This window comes from Lotus japonicus, chromosome 2 (assembly GCF_012489685.1).
Source record: "Lotus japonicus ecotype B-129 chromosome 2, LjGifu_v1.2".
In the NCBI taxonomy this organism is placed as follows: Eukaryota; Viridiplantae; Streptophyta; class Magnoliopsida; order Fabales; family Fabaceae; genus Lotus; species Lotus japonicus.
The window spans coordinates 70,179,303-70,190,327 of NC_080042.1; the positions used below are offsets into that span (position 1 = coordinate 70,179,303).

General features: G+C 37.8%; 1 long non-coding RNA gene across 1 annotated transcript; it reads left to right on the forward strand.

Annotated features, from left to right (window-relative positions):
- Positions 1 to 2,367: 2,367 nt before the first annotated feature.
- On the forward strand, positions 2,368 to 5,712 carry LOC130735601 (uncharacterized). The gene is made up of 6 exons (XR_009018513.1): positions 2,368 to 2,846; positions 3,175 to 3,230; positions 3,357 to 3,420; positions 4,365 to 4,462; positions 4,556 to 4,983; positions 5,456 to 5,712. It is a non-coding gene; the product is annotated as an uncharacterized LOC130735601 (long non-coding RNA).
- Positions 5,713 to 11,025: the final 5,313 nt, after the last annotated feature.

The window sequence follows — 11,025 nt, forward strand, 5'->3', positions numbered from 1 at the left end:
CCTTTACATCGCCGTCGGCCCTGTGAAGCCAGGGGCGGTCTTCAGCACTGCAGGGCCAAATCCGGAGTTTGGCGTTTATTTCGTCATCATCAGACAAACCGCCAAGGCTACTTACGAATTCCACGATAGTCTCCCTATCCTGGAAAACGGAAGGTTGGTCAATGGCCTCGTGTGAGGGCGCTATTTGGACTGGGAGGGCAGGGTTGTGAAAGTTTTTAATCGGTACTGAGGGACCTCCGGGACCTCTAAACGGAGGCCGCCGGCTGCGGTAGAGTCAGGATCACTCCCAGAAGAAGAGGAGGTGCGATTAGGGGAATTAGGGTTTGAAGTCATCTTCTATAATCAAATGAGGGGAAGGGGAAAAAGACGAGTAGAGATATGATGCAGAGATAAGGGAAGGAGGACTCACCGGAGAAGGATGTGAAGAGTGGGTAGCGGAAAGGGTGGTAGGCAACGGCACCAGAGCGGAAGTTGGAAGAAGGAGCTTGGTAGGCAATAAGGGAGGTAAAAAACGGTCTCGGAAAGGGATGATTGTAGGGAAGAAGGGTTTTTATAGGCAGGGGGGAGAAGTTGGAAAGGTGACGCGTGTGGGACACGTGTGGAAGATTGGAAGTCATGATGGTTTTTTGGGGAAGTGGAACGCGTGTGATGGGGTTTACTGCGCACGATGGGACAGTTATGAAAAGTGAAGTGACGGTTCCGGAGAAAGAGGAAAACTGATGTAACTGACGCGTCACGTGGAGCAGTTAGGGATTTGAAAGGTTTTTGAAATAAGAGGAAGCGCGAAAGGCCTCGCCACCATAGAAGCCAAACGCCATCGCCTGACAAAGTAATACCAGCATTAAAGTTTAGTCACTTGCCAGGGGCATTGCCAGCCAACACTCGGGTGATCAGTACCTGACCAATGCTTGCCACCTTTCTCACCGGCGAACGATCGCTCACCTACTCCAACCAATCGCCAGTACGGAGCGATCGTTCTCGCCGCTTGTGGACTTGTTGACTTGTGGACTTGCCGGTTTGGGTTGTTCGCCAAAACCAAAAATGCTTGTTTCCTTTTGCTTACGCCATGTTGGCGACGTAGTTTACTTCTTTTTTCAAGCCATGTTGGCAGCTTAGATCCCAGTGTACTATAGGATACATGTAAAGGCATTTAAAAGACACACTTAGCTCTCATACTTCGAGCTCGGTGTCTTGTGGACTAGTGGACTGGGCGAGCCCCTAGAGGGGCAACGCCCAGCGTGTAGCCCGCCCCGAGGCGGGGCCCTGGCCTTAAGTTGGGCCTCGGCCTTGGAGGCCCAATTGGCCCAATAGGTAGTGCCCAAGTTCTATAAATAGGAGGTAGTTACCAATTGTAAGGGGCTTTGGCTCACTTTATGAAATAACACATGAAATTCAGCATTCTCATTCTCTCTTTAGCACATTCTTCCACTCTCTAGGTACTATCCCTTCTTTCAATGTTCATTCCCAGAACAGCGAGCTGCCCATTGTTAAGGACACATGAGCAGGAATACAAACTCATGAAAATTTTACTTTGTATTCAAGAGCTACTATTCTTTAGTTAATTTTTCAGCTTTTGTGGACTCATTAAAAAGGGTCTTAAATTGATATAGGATTGTCATTTTCTGCTCTTTCTTTAACTACTCATAAGTTGATATATCAGCCTTTGTGTGTTAGCTTATACCTGATATATGCTTGTAAAAAAAAAAGCTTATGCCTGCTATATTCTTCTCTGCCATTGGTTCCATAATGTCCATTTTACCTGTAATCCATGTATGTTGTAGTCTTTGGGGCTTGGGGCTTTCTTTATGCTTTCCAAGGCAAATTAAAACATTAAGAATGATGATTTTAGTAGTGTACGATGCACTTTTATTGATGCTTTGAATTTTACTGAATTTGGTATATTGGTTAAATACTTTGATTCTTCCCCTTGCTCCTTTGCTTTATCAACCCTGTCGGTGGGTACTTCAATCCTCAATTCATCAATTTGCTTAATTTTTCATTTGTGTGCCTGAGAAAATGGTTCACAGAATTACTCCTCAGTACGCGGTTTTGGAGCTTTTTTGCATGTGAATACTTAGTTTTCTTCTCTGATTAAAAACCAAACCTGCTTAGGGCCTGCTTAGGTTATTGCTATTGGGATTCAAAAACAATAGGGAAACAGGTCTTGGTTCAGCTTTTGTTCTATTGCTGACTTGGTTCACTTTATGTTATAAACAGTTGAATAAATTGCATGCTGTATTATGTATGATTCCAATTAATTAGTGCTACTCTTAGGAGTGTGATCATATTTCTTAAAACTGAGAACATATATCTTGGTTACAGTTTTTGCATTGTAGTCATTGATTATGAATGCAAATTTTTGGTCATATTTCTCCTACAGTAGTGAAAAATAAAATTCTTTAAATGTGCTTATCTACTACACCTTAAAAGAAAGACAAGAAATCACTATTCCTAAAAGAACTTCCAATCTCAGCCGTCCATTTGACTCTCTCTTCTTCATTTGATGTCTTTAATCGTGGCCCTTCCTTTGTGAGACTTTTTTCATCTGTATTCTACTCTAGCTGCTCAATTTCGCTGATGTCACAGAACGTCGTGATGAAGTATGCAATGGAGAGGAGTTTAATTTTGTGGGTATTCGTCACCCCTGCAGCACCTGTCCCTGTAGCGTGTTTCAGGTTTATGTGTAGTTGGAAGCGGGAGGAGCTGTGGATGTTGCGAGGAAGGAGATGACCTCACTGCTTGCGTTGCTGGATTAGGTTTTCCTGTTGACCAGGATTTGGAGTTTGATTTGTTCAGAATGTGTTGTCTGCAGGAGAAAAATAGAAGTGTATCAGAAGCCATGTCAGGTTAGTACAAGAGGTTTGGTATGCATAGTTGTGAAGCATGTTTGCTGCTGAAACTCAATTCAATTTAATTGAATTTAATTTTTGAAATGCTCAAATGTTTCTCACTTGAACTTGTCTCTAAATACTGCTATCTTGTGTTCTTCTTGGTGTTCTTGCACAGAGCAATTTTTCTTTACCGCTTGTTCTTTCCATCCCCTTCGTAGCTTATAAATAGTACTAAAAGCAGGGCTTCTTGGTTCCGTCTTGTCTTTATTTTTCCCTGACTCTGGTTCCCTTTCCAGGTTGTTGTGTGCATTTTCTCATGATGATTTTGAACTCAATGTTTCAGGATCAAGCAAACAAGATTTACTGAACTATGGACAAAGTGGCTTACAGAAGTAAGAAGTAAGAACAACTATGAACAAGAGCTTCATCAACATACTTTGTTTTTTACTCAAATTATATTTTACTGCTAGATATTATTATTATGGCTTTTGCTTTGCATGACTAAGGTGTTTTGTTATCTGGAAGCCTTCGAAGCAAGAACCTTCAGTAGAACCAGAAGATTCAGTTCCAGATCTATACTGCTGACAAGGTCAGCAGAGTTTATCTAAATTTTCTTAATTGGTTTGTTGCTTATGAAATGCTTAACCTTGGTGTCAGGACTCTGTTTTCCTTACTTTCTATAATTCTTAATGTCTTGCTGCCGGCATGATCATATCTGGAAATCCTTCTAGAATTGATTTTAAAGTCCAAATAATTCAGAATAGGAACTTTTGTGAGTAGCTTTTGGAAAAAGATAAGTCCAAACATGTCATAATCTCTTGCATGTTTAGAGATTTTTTATTTGCTTTACTTTTGTTAAGGTGATCTCTTGCATGTTGAGTCATGTGGATTTCAGTAGAGCAGAGAAAAACCACTAACCAGTTTGCTTTCACATTTAAAACCTTTAAGAATATTCATTTTCTCATAAAAACTACTGAAAGTAACTTCTCCTAGAATCACTTTTTCCCTTAACATAAAAATTTATCAAAGTTCTTAAACACACTAAGAGTGACAGCTGTTCACGGTACAGGACTGTGAGAATTTTAAGCTCTAAGCAATTCTCTGTATAGAACCCAAGTATGTTAATAATCTCTATTTAGTTTTCAACAAATGTAACGAATCTAATACTAATCAACTAATGATAATTCATTTTGTCATTATGGAAACTCACAAAAGCTGTTTTCCTTATTGTTTTTTCATAAACCTAAGAATGATGCCACCGATCACTTTTATTAACACAAACAAATCCATACACCAATTTCTAAATGGCATTTTTAGTAGCGTGAGAAAATAGGAAATATAGTAAATATGTATTCGCTTTTGACTACAGGAAAAAGGGACACAGTACATATCAAGAAGTATAACACCTATTTTACTAATTAAGAAAATAATATTTTTTTCATGAATCAAAATGTTCAAGCCTATATGTTTTTCATCAAATTTATTTTCTTGCTTATTTATATCTCAAACTTTTAACTGGGTTTGTTAATGCAGCTGAAATGTTGGTATTGGATTTCCAACATTGCATTCTAACTCTTGGCATGGCCATTCAGATTCCATCTATGATAGGTCCTCAAAATGGTGGAGGCGATGTAAGCAAAAAAAGTTCATTTTTTTTCTTTTGGTGCGATTTTCTTTTTCTGTTTAGTTCATGTTTTACAATACTAAGAATTAATTCGATGCAGGCTGGGAAGACCAAAGTTATCTAGGCATGGCACACACCTTGAAGTCATCAGCAATGAGTGATGACTGTGGGGTGGTTGATGTCTGGTCTGTGTTGATGTCATCTGTATACTGAGTTTAGATTGAGAGTTCCAAACTTCATGGCTTCCCGCTCTGCAATGCACTTAAGCTATGTTTCAAGTGTGTATAAATACTGCTCTTTGGGTTGAAATTTATTCTCATCCCCTCCCTTTCATGTGACATTGATTTCGTGCCATAATCCAATTGTTTTACCTCAATGGTTGAGATTGGTCCTCCAGGTAATTCCATCAAAAACTTAATTTCTGGTAGAGACAGGCTGAGAGCTCGAGTCATCCGAAAGTGGGACATGTACCTGTTGGGTGAACCATCCAAGCCATATGCTATCCACATGGTTATTGTTGATATTGAGGTTTATGTCCTTTTCTAAAGACTCTTTATTTTGTATGCCAAATTGTATTTACCATGACTACTATCGATGGTTTATGGTGTTTTTCAACAACTGTGCATGGTTTCTTGTGTTTCTCAAATATTAGGATACCCTCTTTATTTTCTTGAGTGGTGTACCAATCAACCCTATTTATTTTCTTGAGTACTTATGTGTTTTTTAGTCATGGTAAATGGGTTATTCTCAAGACATGATATCTTGTGTTTTCATAATATTAGGATATAGTTTTAATATGGTTGGTTCGAGTGTTTATATTTTGATAGAAAGGTTATGTTGCTTGAAAGGAAAACAGAAAAAAGAAAACAAAATGGCATGAAAGGAACTTTTCAACCTCTCAAATAATTCTCTTTGCTTTGAAATTTCTTTGATGCTTCAGAATTAGGATGCATATAAGCATGCTACTAATTCTTTGAAATTTCTTGTTTGATTTTAGCAGAGACCAAACAAAGTAAGGGTGTTTTTCAACAAGGCCCTCGTGAGGATGCTACTACTTCAACCTCCAAATAACCGTGTATTAAGATTAATGTTGTTGAGGAGGGTACTATTGAGGAAGATCTTTGTTCAAGTGGATGCACTACACCAACGGCTAAAGAGTTCAGAATTCCGGAGGTATTAACATGTCCACCAGCTCCAAAGAAGAGAACAGTAATGCCCAATAGCTCATCAAATTGACCCCAACGAGAATTTTTTACTTCACCAGAAATAAAGTTGTTCTTCTCTGGTGCACTAAAAAATGTTTCAACTTGATACTGCTTCAAGTTTAATTCCCAGAGAGAGCATGTATGAAGTTCAGTTTATTTACTTCAGTTTGTTTAGAATTGCTACTGCTTAAGATCTGAATTTCTAATTCTTTGATGAGATATAGTTTATGACTATTTTGTAGGGTTCAATTCAGTACGCTGATTGTTAGGCATGACTTATCTTTTTATTCTTGAAAGTTTATCTGGTTTAGGTTCTGGTTTTATTGGCTGAATAATATAAATTTCTAAACCATGAAAAGACTATTTATATTTTGGAGTATGTAAATCAAGTTTACAAGGATATGTAATTGTAATTTGTATCTTATCTTTGACATCAATCTGGGAATCTGCATTGCTTGTCCAAGGACTTTGATTGTATTTGGCTTCATGAATTTTTTTTGGTCTTTGGCCCATATTTCTCAATCCATTCGAAAAACTGTAGTTGTTCCTCCCAACAAATACATTCTTGGATTCAAATTTGGGTCATCACCTATATGAGAGTTTGCTTTCCACTAGACCAACACTATGTTGGTATTTGGCTTCATGAAAATAAATTGCATTATTATACTAATTTGATTAGTTAATTATATATACATTGCTTGATGAATATTAATTTGTTTGGAAATCCCTTTGCAATTGATTATAAAACTCGAATCAATTGTGTTTACCAAAAAAACCATAATCGGTTATGGCAAGAAGTTTCTGCGAGTCGGCTGAAGAAAAATAAGCTTATGCAAGAGGCTATATGTTTATATATATCATCTTTCAAAAGTTAAACTCGTCTATCATTATCATTCATTGTTACCCTTACCTTCAAGACCCAGTTGGGAACAAGTTCAGTGTACATTTATCATACCATTGTACTCAAGCTTTGTTAGAGGTAAACCATTGGTATCAACTGCCTTTTGATTTGTATAGTTTTGTATGTATAACCACTAAAAATGTGAATTTTTTATTTTTCTGTTTTAGAATTTTTTTTATGAATGACCTGTGAATGATTCTTAGAACTTTTATGTAAAGATAAATGGTAGATTTTGTATGTATAACCACTTATTTTGGAACGGAGAGTATAGTAAATTTTGTTGATTTTATAATGAGGGTTACTTAACCCCATCCCAATGAACTAATAAAATTATTTATAAATAAGTAAATAAAATATTAAAATTCTTTTCAGTTATCTTAAAAGTGATTGGTCCACCTAGGACCATGAGTTATTTAATCTATGAGTCATTTAGACAACTCATGTATATAATTGAAAAGATTATATATTATTGGTATGTAAATTAATTTATTCATCTTAATAAATTTCAGAATTAATTATGTTAAATCGTGTAACAGCTCGTTCGTGCATTGCACGGAAACGGGTTATTATCCTAGTTCTCTCTTATTTCAGTTTTCTCAAATATGTGTTACGTGCAACTATTTGTTTCTAAAATCTCCCAACTTTCATAAGGGATATTGTTGTTCTAACTAACTTTCAAGCTTTCCAGTAAGCATAAACAAAAGTTTTAATTGTGATTCATCTATTACAAAAGAAATTATAAAGTCACTTTTAATTTGAAAATAAAGGTTTTACAGTTACAAAAATGAGTGGTCATGAGTTATTATGTATTAAGTGTGTTTAAGAGCCATCATTATTTGTTATGTAACCACTAAACACAAAACATTAACTTTATGTCTTTTAAATTGAGGAGTTATGTATTGATTATGAATATTACTCTTCATTAAATAGAGTACCATGACCATCTCATGTAGCATGTGTAGGATAGAATAATAGAATTCTCAATTTTCTATCACAGGACAGACGGTTAAGCTAACCTTTATTACTTCTGAAGTGGCAAGGTTTGCAGGATCTTCCTCTTGATGAAGTTGTGGAGGGTTTTGAAAACTACCTGATTGAAGATGGTTTTGGAAGCTCTAATGCTAAACTTATCAAACTTATCAAGAATGAGGAGGATTAACCCTTTACTTGATTATGTTTTTGTTTCTTATTTCTGTTCCATTTAATCCTTTGAAATTATTTAAGTTAGTTTTTTCAAAGTCTTGAATCCCAAAGACCATTCAATTCCGTATAGGCTAGAGTGAGTCAACAACTCATGGAGTCCGGTGGTGAAGTTCTGAGAAGCAATTTGGACTCTAAAAGAAAAGAAAAAAAATTAAAAAGAAAAACTTGAAAAAAGTGAGTAGTTATTATGAACTCTGTAAAATTACTATTGAGAAATTACTATTATTATACTTCTAAACGAAATTAGATGCCCAGAAAGAGAAGCTAGCCCAGAATTTTGCCAAGGCTCTTAATTTTGAGAGCGTGGTGGTACCTGCAATTGGGGCTGCTGGTGGACTCTTAACCATGTGGAAAGCCTCAGCTTTTTCCCTGATTCGAACCTTCAAGAGGGACAGGTATGTATTCATAGTTGCCAGAGATGTTGTTCTGAATGTAAATTTGCTGATTGGTAACATCTATGGACCAAGTATCGAAGGAGAAAGAGAGATATTCTTTGCTGAGCTGGGAATCTTTCTTAGCAACTGGCAGGAAGGTTGTGTTTTGGGGGGAGACTTCAATGCGACCTTGAACGCAGAGGATAGGAGTGGAGGATTGGGTGGTCTTGAACTCTCTTTTGGCAGTTTTGTGAATGAATGCAGATTGATTGATTTACCCCTCCAAAATTCAGAGTTTACTTGGTTCAGTCTGAGAAATGGAGGGGTATGGAGCAGAATTGACAGATGGTTACTCAATGAGGTAGCTTGGTCATCTCTAGAGGAAGCCATTCAACGTGTGGAAAATTGGGGACTCTCAGATCACAGAGCAGTTTCTCTGGTTATAGGGCATTTCAGTTCGGGTCCAAAGCCATTTATGTTCTATAATAACTGGCTTCTGGACAAGGATTTTGAGAGAATGGTACAAGAATGGTACAAGAATGGTGGAGCACGAATGCAGTACAGGGGTGGACAGGTTATGTATTGCAGAAAAAATTGAAGGATTTGAAAGTTAAAATCAAAGAATGGAAAGGCCACTCGCATGCACATGAGGAGGAAAAAATCAAGGAGTTAGAAGGGGAATTACAAAGTGTGATGGAGAGATTAGAAGAGGAAGGTGTGACAGAGGAACTGAGACTTAAAAGGACTCAGATAATTAGTGGATTATGGGAAGGTTATAAGAAAGAAGAATCCAAATGGCTCCAAAAATCAAGAGTGAGATGGCTGAAAGAGGGAGATAAAAACACAGCTTTTTTCCACTTTGTAAGCAAAACAAGGAGATCAAGAAACTACATCCACAGTTTGAGAGTAAGGGGGCAGGAGATTAATGATCCTACAACAATAAAAGAGGCCATAAGAGAGCACTTTAATTCCTTTTTCACACGTGAGGAATTGATCAGACCAAAAGTACGATGTCCAAACATGAGGAAGCTATCTACGAGGGAGAAAACTGCCTTAGAGGAAGAATTCACTGAGAATGAAATATGGGATGTGCTCAAGAACTGTGATGGTAACAAAGCACCCGGACCCGATGGGTTCAACTTTAATTTTTTCAAACATTTCTGGGCTTTAATCAAAGGTGATGTGTGAAAGTTATTCGCGGAATTTCATGCTAACGGGAAGCTTGTGAGAGGACTGAATGCATCCTTCATCTCTCTGATTCCTAAAACTAGTCTTCCACAAGAGGTAGCTGATTTCCGTCCTATAAGTTTAATAGGAAGCATATACAAACTGGTCTCTAAGGTACTCGCAGCAAGATTACAACGGGTAATGCCAAAGTTGATATCTGAAAATCAGTTTTCATTTACTCCGGGGTGACAAATAACCGATTGTATTCTAATTGCTGCGGAGGTGGTGGATTATCTAAACAAGAGTCAAAAAGGTGGATACCTACTAAAAATAGACTTTGCTAAAGCCTATGATACAGTAGAATGGAAATTTCTACTTGATTTGTTAGCAGAAATGAACTTTGGAGATAAGTGGAGGTTGTGGATTAAAAGCTGTATAACAACAGCCTCATTAGCAATTTTGGTCAATGGCTCACCATCGTTGTTCTTCGACATTAAAAAGGGGCTGAGGCAGGGAGATCCTCTCTCCCCTCTGCTCTTTAACATTTGTGCAAATGGACTCTCTTGCATGTTGAATCAACTACTTGGAGAATCTGGGATCAATCTATTTAGTGGTGTGAAAATGGGAGATGCAGAGGCTCTAAATCATCTCCAATTTGCAGATGATACATTACTATTCTGTGAAAAGGATGAAAGACAGTTAGAACTTTTGTGTCATGCCTTGTTCTCCTTCCTCTTTGCATCGGGTTTGAGACTCAACATGGCAAAATCAGTTCTCATCGGCTGCAATGTGGATTCTAATGAAGTTGCAAGGGCTGCACTAAACTATGGGTGGACAGTGGGATCTCTACCGATTACTTATTTGGGTGCACCATTAGGTGGCAACCCAAGAAGAATTTCCTTCTGGGCACCAATGTTGGATAATTTGAGAAAGAAAAGGAGATCGTACAACTCAAAATTCATCTCTTTGAGTGGACGAGTGGTTATACTAAAGGCAGCATTAAATTCTATGCCGGTCTACTGGATGAGTTAGTTCAAAGCGCCAAAGGGTGTTATATTGGAAGTGGAAAGAATATTCAGAGCTTTCCTGTGGGGGAGGGAAGACAGGGGAAACAAAATGGTGTGGATCCCATGGGAGATGGTATGCAAATCCAAGGAAAAAGGTGGACTCGGGCTAGGTCATTTAGAGTGGAAAAACAAGGCCCTTCTGCTGAAGTGGGCATGGCGGTATGGCACAGAAGTGAGCAGCTTATGGAGAAGATTGATTGCTGGGAAATATAAGTGGGAGAACAGAATTCTTTTTCTTCATACAGTGTTGGAAGACAGTAGGTCTTTGTCAGCAATCTTAAACGACATATCATCTGTGCTGAAGGAGGACTTTATGATATCAGTAGGATTTAAAGAGCAACTGATGTGTGGAATAGGTGATGGAAAGAACATCAGATTTTGGATGGATCATTGGAGTGGAGATAAAGCACTAAGCCTTCAATTCCCAAGACTTTTTGCCAATGCAACTTGCAAAACAGCTTTCATAGCGGAGATAGGATTGTTTGTAAGAAATAAATGGGTGTGGGATATCCCTTTTAGAAGGAACTTCTTTGGCTGGGAGTTGGAAGCATACAATGAGTTCCTTACTCTCATTAATACTCAAATTCCAGCAGCAGATTCAAGTGACTTTATAATATGGTGCGGTAGTGCAAATGGCTTCTTTTCAGTAAGAA